The sequence below is a fragment of the Micromys minutus genome (genome assembly GCF_963924665.1).
Source record: "Micromys minutus genome assembly, chromosome: 8".
Classification (NCBI taxonomy): domain Eukaryota; kingdom Metazoa; phylum Chordata; class Mammalia; order Rodentia; family Muridae; genus Micromys; species Micromys minutus.
This window is the reverse complement of record NC_137977.1, coordinates 51,684,837-51,696,156: the sequence shown is the minus strand read 5'-3', so window position 1 is coordinate 51,696,156 and position 11,320 is coordinate 51,684,837. Positions and strand designations below refer to the sequence as shown.

The 11,320-nt window shown below is 45.1% G+C and overlaps 1 pseudogene across 1 annotated transcript; it reads left to right on the top strand.

Annotated features, from left to right (window-relative positions):
- The first annotated feature begins 319 nt into the window (after window positions 1-319).
- On the top strand, window positions 320-1,774 carry LOC308423416 (cytosol aminopeptidase-like; annotated as a pseudogene). The gene has a single exon. The product of its transcript is annotated as a cytosol aminopeptidase-like (transcript).
- Window positions 1,775-11,320: the final 9,546 nt, after the last annotated feature.

The following is an 11,320-nucleotide window of genomic DNA, read 5'->3' as shown; positions in this document are numbered from 1 at the left end:
GAGGGACACTAAAAATGTTCCTCACGAACCTGAGACCATCCCCAGTACAGCACCATGGAAGTGAGTGTGGGGGAGTACAGTGAGGAGCCTAGTGGTCTAGGGAGAGAGCCAAGAATGTCCGAGTGGAAAAGAGCTGTGACGAGGTTCACATGAAGTCCGGAAAGGGAAAGGAGCACATAAGCTTCAAATAAATCACATTCAACAAAAGGGACCAAGAGCTTTTGCCTCACACAGTGATGGTTAAGACCATGGCAGAGGAGTCGCGCTCCACCACCTGGGAGTGAGAGGTCTCCGGGATCGGGGTCTGTCCACCACAGACATGACGAAGGGCCTTGTTTTAGGAATTTATTCCAAAGACAAAGATGATGACATGCCACAATTTACAAGTGCAGGAGAGAGTTTTAATAAGTTGGTGTCTGGAAAGCTGAGGGAAATGTTGAACACATCTAGACCACCTCTCAAGGCAAGCAAAACCCGAACCTACGGTCTGCATCAGGACTTCCCCAGCGTGGTGGTGGTCGACCCAGGCAAGAGATCGGCTGGGGTGGATGACCAGGAAAACTGGAACGAAGGCAAAGAAAACATCCGAGCTGCTGTTGCACCGGGACGCAGGCAGGTTCAAGACCTGGAGCTGCCGTCGGTGGAGGTGGATGGATCCCTGTGAAGAGGCTCAAGCTGCGGCAGAGGGAGCTGTGCTCGGTCTCTGAGTATGATGACGTAAAGCAGAAACAGAAGGAGGCCGTGACGGCGAAGCTCCATGGGAGTGGTGATCTCGAGGCCTGGGGGAAGGGGTCCTCTTTGCTTCTGGGAAGAATCTGGCACGCCAGCTGATGGCGTCTCCAGCCACCAGCCAGATTTGCTGAAATTATTGAAAAAAAAAAATCTCAAAAGTGCCAGTAGTGAAACAGAGGTCCATATCAGTCCCAAGTCTTGGATAGAGGAACAAGAAATGGGTTCATTCCTAAGTGTAGCCAAGGGGTCTGAAGAACCATCAGTCTTCTTGGAAATCCACTACATAGGCAGCCCCGGTGCAACGGAAGCACCCATGGTGTTTGTGGGAAAGGACATTACCTTTGACAGTGGAGGTGTCTCCATCAAGGCTTCTGCAAATATGGACCTCACGAGGGCTGATATGGGAAGAGCAGCAACAATATGCTTGGCCATTGTGTCTGCTGCAAAGCTCAGTTTGTCCTTTAATATCGTCATTTTGGTCCCTCTGTGTGAAGATATGCCTAGCAGCAAAGCCAACAAGCCAGGGGGTGTCATCTGAGCCAGGAATGCGAAGACTATCCAGGTTGACAACACGGATGCTGAGGGCAGGCTCATCCTGGCCGACGCACTCTGTTACGCACACACCTTCAGCCCCAAGGTCATCATCACTGCTGCCACCTTAACAGGCGCCAGGGACGAATCTGGATCGGGTACCACCGGAGTCTTTACCAGTTCATCCTGGCTGTGGAACAAACTGTTCGAGGCCAGCGTAGAAACTGGGGACCGAGTCTGAAGGATGCCTCCCTTTGAGCATTATACAAGACAAGTCATAGATTTCCAGCTTGCTGATGTGAACAATCTTGGAAACTAGAGATCTATAGGTGTGTGTACAGCGGCAGCGTTCCTGCGAGAGTTTGTGACTCACACAAAGTGGGCACATTTAGATATAGCAGGCGTGATGACCAACAAGGACCAGATTCCCTACCTGCGGAAAAGAATGAGTGGGAGGCCCACAAGGACTCTGACTGAGTTCTTACTTCGCTTCAGTAAAGACAGTCCTTAGTTCAAACACTCAGAAATTCCTCCATCTGTTTGAATTGGATATTTGGCCTTCAGAGACTTTTTGATTGAATGAAAATCTTTTAAAAACAAAAATGAATGGTGTTCTTTTTCTAATCTTAATTTTTGGAATATTTTAGTATGCTTGAATCATGGAAATAGGTCCTTTAAACTATTAAAACGTCTTGCAATAGTATGTACTTTCAGGTATATTTACTATTTTTACAAGACAGGGACAATCTGAGTCCATAAAAATGTACAAAGGGAGCCAGGCACGGTGGTACACAACTTCAATCCCAGCATTGGGAGGCAGAGGGAGCTGGATCTCTGAGCTTGAGAACAGTGTGGGCTACAGAGTGAGTTCCAGGACAGCCATGGCTACACAGAGGAACCCTGTCTTAAAAAGCAAAAACCAAACAAAAAGAAACCTACTACCACCACCAACAAAATATACAAAGGAAAATATCATGACTTTGTTACATTTTCCAATTCTTGATTCTTAAGGTAGATTATTTAAGTGTTCTTATGACTTTCAAAATCCAGATCCAATGCAGTAAATGAATTGCAATATTTCCTTCTGGAAAAAAAAAAAAAAGACCATGGCAGAACAAAAGAGAGCAAAGCAGACCCCCTAGAACTGGAGCTACCGGTAGTCGGGAGCCACCGTGCTTGGTCCTGGGAACAGAAGAATGTCTGGTTCTCTCCAAGAGCAACAAGTGCTTTTAACCACTGAGCCACCTCTCCAGCAAACTAATTTAGAGTGATGCGGAGAAGCATAATTTCTATTGCTATCATGGGTCTATACACTGCATTCCTACACTCACAGTAGGGATACAAAGACAAGGGCAGTTCTGTCTCAGTGAGAAACAGATAAGTGGAGGAGACACACTATTCACACATGATGATGTGAGTGTGAAGTGAGGGGTGGGAGCCGCATAAATGGAGACCTCCAGGGATCTGCAGGGTCAGAGGTCATCATGGAAATGGAAGCACATCCAGAGAGCTTACCCAGCCAGCTCTCCAATGCCGCAGCCAGAAGAAGGCAAAGCCAGCTTTTCTGCTTGAATGTCTTCAGGGCCAGCTCACCCAAAGTGCCCAGGTGAGGGATAGGACCAGTTCTGAACAGCTCTCAGATATCAACAGGGACCTAGGCAGCAGCCCAGCCTAGGAATATTCACCTGGTCTTTGGTGGTAACAGACCTCTGCTACTGCAGGTTGTTATTCCTGGTTGTCAACTTGGCTGTATCTGGAAGGAACCACAGTCCAGAATTGGGAGGCTCACCTTTGGTCCTGATCTTGAGGCATAGAGGCTATAAATCTTAGGACACTAAGACAAGGGGATCTCTGAGCTCTGGGTCATTTGGAACAAAGCAAGTCCCAGATCCAGGTGTGGCAGTACACATCTCTAATCTGGGACATACCTTCTGTTGGAGACCTACATAAGGACATAGGAAGAGAAAAGGCTAGCTCTCTCTGTCTGTCTCTGTCTGTCTGTCTGTCTGTCTCTCTCTCTCTCTCTCTCTCTCTCTCTCTCTCTCTCTCTCTCTCTGCCTGCCTGCCTTGTGGGACAGAACATCTGCTAGATCCTTGGACTTCCACTCACAGCTGCTGCCGACCATTGTTGGGGAGTTGGACAACAGACTGTAGGTCACCAACAAATGCCTTACTATATAGAGACTACCATAAGTTCTGTGACTCTAGAGAACCCTGACTAATACAGCCATGGACCCAGAGATGACCCTAGGTGGCAGCATGGGCCATGACCTCACCATGGCCTTAGGTGGCATGGCTGGCTACTCACATCCAGCTGTCCCTCACTAGTCTACAGCTCCGCCCTCTTCATTGCTCACACATCCTTCTGTTTTTCTTTCTCTTCCGTCTCTCCACCACTTGCTCGACTTAGTGGTTCCATGGGCCCCTGGGTGTCTGGGATCGCCTCAGGAGTGCTATGCCTCCCACACACCCCACCCCACCCCCTATGCCATGCGGCACCATAAGACTGAGGATAGGCCCAGGCTTATTCTACCCACCAGGGTGTGTGGTGCCAGGCTGGTCAGGGTATTTTCTTGATTGTTAATTAAAGTAGAAGGGCCCACCTGACCGTGGGTGGTGCCATCCTTCAACAAGAAGGCCTGGGCTAAGTAGCTGACCACGAGCCTGGAAGCAAGGCAGTAAGCAGTACTTCTTCGTGTCTCTGCTTCAAGGTCTGGCTTTGAATTCCTTCCTTCCTTGGCTCCTCTGAATGATGGACGGTAACTTGTAACATGAAATGTGCCTATTCTTCCTCGTTTCCCATTTGCTCATGGTGTTTAGGACAGCAAGAGAAAAGCAAGCAAGAATGGTTGTAAATATATATAATATACACGTAGTACACACAGGAAGTAAAAGGCCTTTTAATTCCCCTCCCCAATATATTTTGGTGCTTCTGATTTTTGTTTACTTAATTAGTTGGCGTCCATTATTATGAATGCTATAACATAAAATATCCTTGTGTGTGTGTTTGAAAAGACCTCTGCTTCTTGTTTGTAGGAAGTTATATGACTAAAAAAAGTAATATTTCATACACATTTAGATGGCTGTTACAAAATTGCCTTTCGAGATTGATGAGGTAGTTTAGGTTTTGTCAACACGTGGAGATGATTTAAGACACGGGGTTGTCTTAAATAATGCTGTGAAGTTAAGAAACCCACAAAGACAAGTTCTTTCTCTCTTGTAAGAGAAGCTAGCCTCATAGAACAGAGCCTCCTTTGATAAACATCTATTGAATGAATGTTGCACTTATTTAAATGTTTCAATATATGAGAATATGAGTTAGTTATGGCTCCCACTTTTGAGTGTGCTCAGATTAGAGACAATATGAAGAACAAAATATCTTGCATGCAACCTGAGACCAGACAGATCATGGGCGTAGGGGAAAGCCAACACTATTATTCAGCTAAAGGAACCTAACAATAGCATGACTCCTCATAACATACTGCCCTCCCCGTGTGTCCCTCACAGATATGGGAACTAACACCGAGACCCACTATTAGACAGTGAAAGACTGAATGGTTCTGGAGCAGTCGGTCCAGATGGAATGTTTTCATCCAAGCCCTCCCCTCAAGGCTCAGGAATCTATGAAGAAAAGGAAGCAGAAAGATTGTAAGACCAAGGGCTGGCGGGTGACTCCAAGGAGCAGTGTCTTCTAGACACAACAGAACTGATGCCCACATTAACTCATAGAGACAGTGACAATATGCATAGGACATAGGACCTCCACAAATTCAAGTAAAAATTCTCGGTCCCAACACGGAGAAGTAAGAGTGAGCACAGCACCCCCCCCCCCAACCAAGAAGCTATTTGCAATTGAGACCTCCTGGGAAAAGGACAATCCATTTTCTCCAATGGTATGCCTCTGTGTACCAGCCACACCTATGAAAGTCCCAGTGCCCAGAATTAACAATCTCGTTTTGTTTTGTTATGGGCTTTTGTTTTCTTTGAGATTTTTTTTTAAATTGTGTTAGCTTGTTTGCCTGACTGATTTTTTTTTGTTTGAGAGAAAAAGAACAGGAATTTGGGTGAGTACGGAAGTTAGAGAACCTGGAAAGAGTTGTGAGGGGAAATATGTTGTCCAAAAAAGATTTTTGAAAACATTTCTTAATTTAAAAAAAAAAAAATCCAATTTCAGGGAGAGATGCCTTCCTCCACACCCTCATCATTCACCATCTGTGACAGGCAGAAGAGCTGGCCCTGGGGTCATGAGAATAGGAGAACTTTCCGGGTCCCTCATCAGCTATCACACTGGGAAGAGTGGGCCCAGCACCTCACCCGAATAGCAGGGTGCAGCTGGCCTTAGTAGTGGGTCATCTGGTGAGCCAGCTCGCAGGACACAAGAATGCTGGGCTGACCAGCTTAGTACTTCTTGGGCTCAGATCCGGGGTATATCCAAGAGTAGTCACACTAAGGTTTCAATATCGATCAGATGTATCAGAAAACAGAGAATGTGTCCCAGGGCAGGGAATCGTTGCAGAGAATATTTGCAAGCAAAGAAGTGTGGACAAAAGGGTATCCTGTGGGACACACCACAGCTTCCACAATGAGATTTTTTTTTCTCTATTGATGAGAAGGTTGCAGTGGGGGGAGGGTGGGTATGAGTGGGATTGGAGAGTATGATGTGAAATCAACAGAGAACCAATTTAATTTTTTTTAATCTAACTAATATAAAGAACATATCTTCAGTACAAGGTAAAGTGTAGTGACTGACCTAGTCCTATAGAGTCTGGTTCATGAAAAGAGAAGCACTTCTTGATCAGTAAGGTGCACGGGGTGCCTTATGGGAGAGTGGGTCTTTTGTCTGATCCTTTAGTGCTGGCAAAGATTGGAACTATATCCTCAGAAATCTCCCAGACAGAGACCTTTGGGCACCTCAAGTGCCAGACATGTGAGTGCCACAGGTAGCTGTGGACAGCAGCTAGGTGACTCCTGAGACTGGGAAGCATTGAAACCTGACCTGTAGCTTTATGTTGACAAGGAGCCATTAAAATCAAGCTGAGTGTCTGACTCCCTGTCTGTGCGCTGAAACTCCAATCTCAGAAGTGTCTTGCCCTGAGCCCATCACTTTTTCTCTCTATTACCTAAAATGTGCAGACACTTTGGAGTTGCCACCGTTCTTTCAAGAGCCAAAGAAAAGAGCTCTTCTCTCTGTTACAAGGACACAGTTTATGTCTAGGTTGAAACAGTAGACAAGATAGTCTAGTACTAGTAAATAAGAGAGAGTTGGGGCTTTTCTGTCCATAAGCACATTCCAAATACATGCAGCATATGTCTTACTATATTGAGTGTATTCTATACAGAGATTGATCCCATGTGAGAATAAACTGACATCCTCGGTGTCATAACATCTGTGGATCTTCGATCAGGTGCTACCTATTTTCCTTGAATTTTTATTGGGTTTAAAAATACCTTGTAGAGAGATATCTCAGAGTTGAAGAGCCCTCGCTGTGCATTTATGAGGACTGGAATCTAGATCCCAACATCCAAGTAACAGACACCCCCCACCAACACCTATCGTTCCATATCCAAAAGATCTGATCTCCTCTCTTGGCCTCCCTGCAGACAAAAACTCACACATTCATATAGACTTAAGTACAGGCATACGCACAAACACACACACATACACACACACACACTCACTGTAAAAAGACTTTATTTCCTAAAAGACTACTTTCTACTTGAAGATTAGCCAGAGAGCCAAAGCATTTTTTATTGAGAAGATTTCTATGTAGCTTCAATTATTCTTATGCTGGCTTGGAGTGTCATTGGCATCAAATAGATTCTGTCCCGCAAAGGCCACACCTTCCAATGAGCAGCTTCCTCTGCTGAACCTCCCCCGACTCACTGTTGTATAACTGGGCTTCCTCAGGAGAATGTAATTTAAGAAAACATCAACTCTGGAAGAAATTAAATATTTTCTAAATGTACCAGGGTAATTATTTCTGTTAGATTAACAAATGATCCTCTCAGCTAAGAAACTATAGCAACATGAGAAATGGCCGCTGAGACCAGGATGGCTCTATCAGGTTTGCCCCGCAGAACAATGGCGCAACGGGCTGTAGTCACATAAGTGCCGCTGTGAGCCAATGGCTCTGCAGATTCGCTCATTACGTCTGAGAAGTGCAGGCCAACAGTTGTATCCTTCGAATTATAGAGAGTTGTGTTTACCTGGACCTTGGAGTTTACATCAACTCTCCAACAAATACACAGCCGAGGCCCAGGGACAGAGTCCTCTTCATTCTTACACACAAGCCTTCTCCATTCTCACTAACAACATCACACAATTTCAAGTTCTCCCTCTGTCTTATCAGCATTTTCTTCTCTAATTACTTTTTTCCTCATGAGAAGAGTGGAACAGATAATGCAGTCACAAGAAATCAAGAGTCAGAGCTTGGGGACTGACTGGCCTTAAGGAGCCCAGGAGCTGCTGGTGGGGGAGATGTAGGGGTCAGACTTCCATAAGAAGTGGGACCCATGTATGGTGAATGAGGTGGTAAATCCAGGAGCTAGTTTTGGATTAGGAGTTGTTTTCTCACTCGGCTTCTTTAAAAGAAGAAAATAGCTATTATCCATGGTTGGTTCTAGTGTGGAGGTAGGGATAGATGACTCTAGTTGCTAGTCTGACTTACAGGCTCCATAGCTTCTGTATGAAAAAATAAATCAAACAGCAATGACTTTTGCCAAGACACCCCAGTGGAAGAATAGAACTCATGTCTATTTCTCAGGAACACCGAAGTGCACTGTATGCTCTGGGTTTTGTGACAGATCCATCGGCAACACTTAGAGTTTCAGCCACCTTTTCCTTTTGTATTTTCTACTAGAAATTGGAAAGAGATGACCTTAAAAGAAATAAATTAAAAATTGGAATCCAAATGAAAAGGCTTCAAAACAGAGAAAAGAAAAAGCGAAGACATCTAACAGAATACAGAATGAGAAGGAACTTCTCACACAATCGCAGTAGCTTCAGGCCATAGTGGTTTTCCCCAGGCTCCCAAATCTCAGTGTAGTCATAGCAGGACCTCTGCTCCTGAGGGAAGCTAATTTCCAAGAAGTTCCCAGTCCCTCAGAGTGAGCATGAGCTGAGTGTACCTCGAAGGTTTCCATGGCATGGAATTTTAAGAGGTGAGCCCAGGCTGTTTCAAGTGTTGCCTGCAGAGAAATTTCTAGTAGTTCTTAACAGTGCTTTGGTTGATTCTTACAAAAGTGTTATTGTCTGCAGCATCCCTACCTACAGAAATCAGTGTAGAGCATCCTAAATAAACTAAAACAGACGTGCTATAGAGGCACCTAAATGCCCATTTTTTGTAGTATTATTCACAGTAGCCAAGTCAGGGAATTAGTCTACAGACCTGTCAATAAATAGGTGAATGGTTATAGAAAGAGTGATATATTATAGAATAAAGTATTGCTCAGTCACAGGGGAAAATATATGTTGCTTATAGATGGATAGATGGACTTGGAAATCATTACATTAAGCAAATGAAGCCAGTCTCCAAAAGGAGAATACTGCCTGTTTTCTCTTACAGACAAAATCCAGGGTACGGGAGGAGAATGGTAGAAAGGAGGGTGTGAGAAAAGACAGGCGAGTCTGCCAGATGGCTTAGGAGGTGGAAGGGCTCGCCACAAATGCCTGATGACCTTTGTGTAGTCTCTGGATACCAATAGCTGAGGGAGAGAACCATCTCCAGAAAGTCTGACCTTCATACACATAGAGTAATACTGCCCACAATCCCTCCCTTCCTCCCTCCTTCCCTCTCTCCCTCCCCCCTCGCACTCATGCTCTCCCTCTCTCTCTCTCTCTCTCTCTCTCTCTCTCTCTCTCTCTCTCTCTGTGTGTGTGTGTGTCTATACATGCATGCACATACACACGCACATGTGCAAACACACAAATGATACATAAACTATTTTTTTAAGAAACGAAAAGGAAGGATACCAGGGAAAGGAAGGTAGTATTTGGGAATGTACAAAGTGGAAATTATCAAAGCACATTATACACACACACACACACACACACACACACACACACACACACACACATATAATTAAAACTGTTCTTTCTTACAATTACTATATATTAATAAAAATTGGAGGGGACAAAAGCGCAGCCCTGGCCCCTCTGGCACTTGCTTTACCATTAGGCTTCTGCCTACTATCCTCACACCCACTACTGTGATGGCATTATCGCCATCAACCTGACTCCAGTTCCCTGCCTTCTAACCACAAAACTGAGAGATGAACAGCTTCTTTTGATCTATATACTACCCATCACCGGGTAATATGTCAGAGTGAAATAAAGGCTAACACAGCTGGCATGCTCAACATCTGCTCGTAAACTCCACAGCCAAATAACGAAGACCGTAAAAGCACACAGTGGCTACCTGAACGACAGTGCTTCCAGCTGAACCCGCTGTGGGCAGCTGTAGAAAGAAGCTCTTGTGCACCGTACAGAAGCACAGCTTGTCAATAAAAAATCCTATAGCCAATAAGCTGAAGAAGGATTAGAAGGTGGGACATCCAGCAGAGAAAGAGGAATTCTGGGAAAGAGTCGAGAATAAGAGATTCACTGACTCTGGGGGAAATCGGGTGCTTGAAGCTGAAGAGAGATAACTAACCACATGGTAGACAGTAGACTAGAATAAATGGCTTAAATATGTTACAAGCTAGTCAGAGAAGAAACCCAAGCTATGACAGGCAATTATTCAGAAATAATTCAGCCTCAGTCATTATTTTAGGGATCCAAGAGGCCAGGTAGAAAAGCGCGTGGCTACAGGTAACAGCAGGTTCCGTGAGGAGGTGTCGGGATGCTGTCGGAACATGGGAGTAATGGATCCTTCCCGACAAAATAACCCCTTCCTCCAATAGCTCTTAATCACTATAATGTCCTTTCTCCCTGCTTCCCGGAACCTGTATGAGGCTCTGGAGATGGTGCATAAATAACACTATTTTTCTAGCAATGACGACAAAGCTCAGAGCACTGGGAGCCAAGAAGTCACTGGACAGGCACAAAAATTGATTTTGGAGATGGGTGACAGAATCGAAATTAAACTTAGGAGAATTTAAAGGTCTCACCAAAGCTTTAGTTTGTTGTAAGTTACAAAGAATTCTGGGTTTAGATGTTTAGGATTTTGTCTTTTGAGATATTGCCTTCACTGACCTGAAGGAATAGAATATTCTCAACAGAATAAAAAGGCAAGTTTAGCATTAAAAGTGAACACCTTAGGACTGGTTTGTGTCTTTTAGTGTTTGGGTTTCTGAGTCTCATCAAATGTCAGTTCCGCCCAGTCAGGTTAGGGGTAAATTCAAATGCCACTCCAGGAAAGTTACTGGAAAATGGAAGGTATCCATCTTATTTATGCCTACCTGACTCTCGGCTGGCAGTGTGAACATGCCATGGGCTTTGTGATGACTGTTTGTGAGCAACAGAGATTGTGGTAGCCTGGCAGGATGGGACGGGTCCTCTCACGATCTCCTCATGGTCCTCTGAGAGAAGACACTGGAAACTGTGAAAGGAAGCTGCTGCTAAGTCAGGGTCCCCACGCTAGTCAGGGTCCCCACGCTAGTCAGGGTCCCCACGCTAGTCAGGGTCCCCACGTTAGTCAGGGTCCCCACGCTAGTCAGGGTCCCCACGCTAAGTCAGGGTCCCCACGCTAAGTCAGGGTCCCCATGTTAAGTCAGAGTCCCCACGTTAAGTCAGGGTCCCCACGTTAAGTCAGGGTCCCCACGCTAAGTCAGGATCCCCACGCTAAGTCAGGGTACCCACGCTAAGTCAGGGTCCCCATGCTAAGTCAGGGTCCCCACGCTGGAACCTGGAGAATCAAGGCTGGGAAGACAATGGATGTTTTTGTTTTCAATTTATTTATATAAAAGAATTAAATAATAACAAAAGACAGAGAGCAATGTGTTTTCTATTAGTCCTACCTTGAAGTGGGAGGGTCGTTTTCTCTCTGTGACCCTAAGATGGATGCTGCTTGTTTATGGTTTTCTTCCCCTTCTTTGGCTGTTTGTTTGTTTGTTGTTT